At 35.1% G+C, this 3,256-nt stretch overlaps 1 pseudogene; it reads left to right on the top strand.

Annotated features, from left to right (window-relative positions):
• Positions 1-1,557: 1,557 nt before the first annotated feature.
• LOC114222366 (U4 spliceosomal RNA) lies at positions 1,558-1,670 on the top strand (annotated as a pseudogene).
• Positions 1,671-3,256: the final 1,586 nt, after the last annotated feature.

The following is a 3,256-nucleotide window of genomic DNA, read 5'->3' as shown; positions in this document are numbered from 1 at the left end:
AGGATGACTCCGTGGGCCTGCACCACTAGGCAAATGGTGGTGCCACTTTTTGAGATAGCAAAGACTTGGGAGAGGTGGTGAAAGGAGTAAATGAAAAAAAGAATAATGCATAGTTCTGCTTTGTTCATGTTACATTTGAGGTATCTATTAGACTTCCAAGGGGAAGAATGGAGTTAGAGGAACCTTGAGCTCAAGAGAAGAAAAATCAGTACTAGAGATGGGAATTTCAGCCTCATCAGCACATAAGTGGTATTTGAAACCATGAAAATGGATAAAATCACCTGAGGAGAGCCCAGGGACACTCCAAATTTTAGGGCAGTAGAGAGAGATAAGCTGGCAAAAAGACACCAAGAATGAGTAGCAAGGAGGTCAAAGGAAGTTAGTCGACCAATGTGAAATGCTGGTGAGTGATAAGTCAGTAATATGTAGACACTGAACTGATCACTGGCTTTGGCAAGACAGGTCACTGCAGCCTTGATTAAAAACAATTTCATATGAACAATTATATAGCAACAAACTGAACATATGAACAATTATATAGCAACAAACTGAACAAACAACTTAGAAGAAATGGAAAAATTCTTAGAAATATACAGTTTACCAAGCCTGAGTTAGAAAATCTGAACCAGACCAATTACTAGTAAGACTGAATCAAAAATCTCCTGACAAAGAAAGGCCCAGAAGCAAATGGCTTTACTGGTGAATTTTACCAAATATTTAAAGAAGAATTAACACCAATCCTTCTCAAACTCTTCCAAAAAACTGAAGAGAAAGAACACTCCCAAACTCATTTTACAAGGTCGGCATTATCCTGATACCAAAAACAGAAAAGGACACTATTAGAAAACTACAGGCCAATATCCCTGGATGAATATAGATGCAAAAATTCTTAATATAATGCCAGCCAACTGAATTCAGCAGCACATTAAAAGGATCATTCACAATGATAAATTGGGATTCATCCCTGGGATGCAAAGATGGTTCCACATACACAAATCAATCAATGGGATACATCACATTAAAAGAATGAAAAAAAAGAATATGATCATCTTAATAGACACAAAAAAATGACAAAATTCAACATCCATTCATGATAAAAACTCTTCAGAAATTAGGCACAGAAGGAGCATATCTCAACATAATAAAGGCTATATATTATGACAAGCCCATAGTTAACATCATACTCAATAGTGGAAGGATGAAAGCTTTTTCTCTAAGATCAGGAACAAGACAAGGGTGTCCACTCTCACCACTCCTATTCAACACAGTATAGGAAGTCCTAGCTAGAGCAATCAGTCAAGAAAAAGAAAACAAGGTATCAGAATTAGAAAGGAAGAAGTAAAGTTCTCTCTATCAGCAGATGACATGATTTTATATTCAGAAAATCCTAAAGACTTAATCAAAAACTGTTAGATCCAATCAATGAATTCAGTAAAGTTGCAGGATACAAAATCATTATACAAAAATCAGTGTGTTTCTATACATTAACAACAAAACCTCTGACAGAGAAATAAAGAAATCAAATCCACTTACAATAACATCAAAACCAAGAAAATAAGCTTTACACAGTTGCAGTACTGTACCCAATGAGGTTTATCCGAGGTGCGATTATTGCTAATTGAAAAACAATAAAATATTTACACATAAATTTAAGAAGGTGAAAGATCTCTACACTGAAAACTACATGACTTTGATGAAAGAAATCAAAGACACAAATAAATGGGAAGGTAGCCCATGTCCACGGACTGGAAGAATTAAGACTTAAAATATCAATACTACCAAAAGCCATTTTTAGTTACGATACAATCCCTATCAAGATTCCAAAAGCATGTTTTACAATAGTAGACAAAACACTCCTGAAATCTACACAAAACCATAAAAGATCCCAAAAAGCCAAAGAAATGCTACAAAAGAAGAACAAAAAAGGAGGCATCACACTTCCTGATTTCAAGATATACTATAAAGCTATAGCATCATAGTCACCTAAAACACAAGCAACAAAATCAAAAATAAACAAGTGGGACTACAACAACCAAAAAAAAGCTGCACAGCAAAAGAAACCATCAAAGTGAAGACAATGTACAGAATGGAAAAATGTATTTACAAACCATGTGTCTGATAAGGAGATAATACCCAAAACATATAAAGAACTCCTAAAACTCAATAGCAAATAAATAAATGAATGAATGAATAACCAACCAACCCAGTTAAAAAATGGGCAAAGTCCCTCAACAGACATTTCTCCAAAGAAGATATACAAAAGGCCAACAAGTACATGAACGGATGTTCAAAATCAGTAGTCATTAGGGAAATGCAAATTAAAACCACACACATGAAATCTCACCTCACACCTGTTCGAATGGCCACCATCAAAAAGACAAGACATAACGAATGCTGGCATGGATGTGGAGAAAAGGGAATCCTTGTGCACTCTTGGTGGGACTAATGGTACAGCCATTATGAAAACCAGTATGAGGATCCTCAAAAAAATAAAAATAGCACTACCATATGCTGGATCATATGATCCAGCAATTCCACTTCTGGGAACAGATCCAAAGGTAACAAAAACCCTGGCTGGAAAAGATATCTGCACCCCCCACATTCATTGCAGCATTATTTACAATAGCTAAGACATGGAAACAACTTAAGTGTCCATCAATAGATGAATGGATAAAAAAGCTGTGGTATATAAACAATGCAGTATTATTCAGCCATTAAACAACAACATGCATGGACCTAACAGTGGCAACAACATGAACGGACCTCGAAGGCATCATGCTAAGTGAAATAAGTCAGACAAGGAAAGACAAATACTCTATGATCTCAATTACATGCAAAAATCTTAGAAAAATTAAATTATATTTAAAAACCCCAAACTCACAGAAAAAGAGAGAAGACTTTTGGTTACCAGAGGTGGGAACAGGGAGAAGGGGAAATTGGAGGAAGGTGGTCAAAAGGTACTAACTTCCAGTTATAAGATAAATAATACTAGGGATGTCATGTATAACATGATGAAGATAGCTAACACTGGATATATAGGAAAGGTGTTAAGATAGTAATTCTTAAGAATTCTCCTTATAAGGAGAACTTTTCTTCTTTTCTTTTTATTGTATCTATAAGAGAAGATGAATATTAGCTGAACCTCTTATGGCAATCATTTCACAGCATACATAAATCAAAACATCATGCTATATGTTTAAGCTTAAACTTATACAGTGATGTCAATTATTTCTCAATAAAACTGAGGGAAAAACCA

This window comes from Eumetopias jubatus, unplaced genomic scaffold (genome assembly GCF_037043125.1).
Source record: "Eumetopias jubatus isolate StellerSeaLion01/CBP00866 unplaced genomic scaffold, mEumJub1_p1.0 scaffold_13, whole genome shotgun sequence".
Taxonomy (NCBI): domain Eukaryota; kingdom Metazoa; phylum Chordata; class Mammalia; order Carnivora; family Otariidae; genus Eumetopias; species Eumetopias jubatus.
Note: the sequence above shows the minus strand (reverse complement) of the source record. Positions and strands in the feature narration are given on the sequence as shown.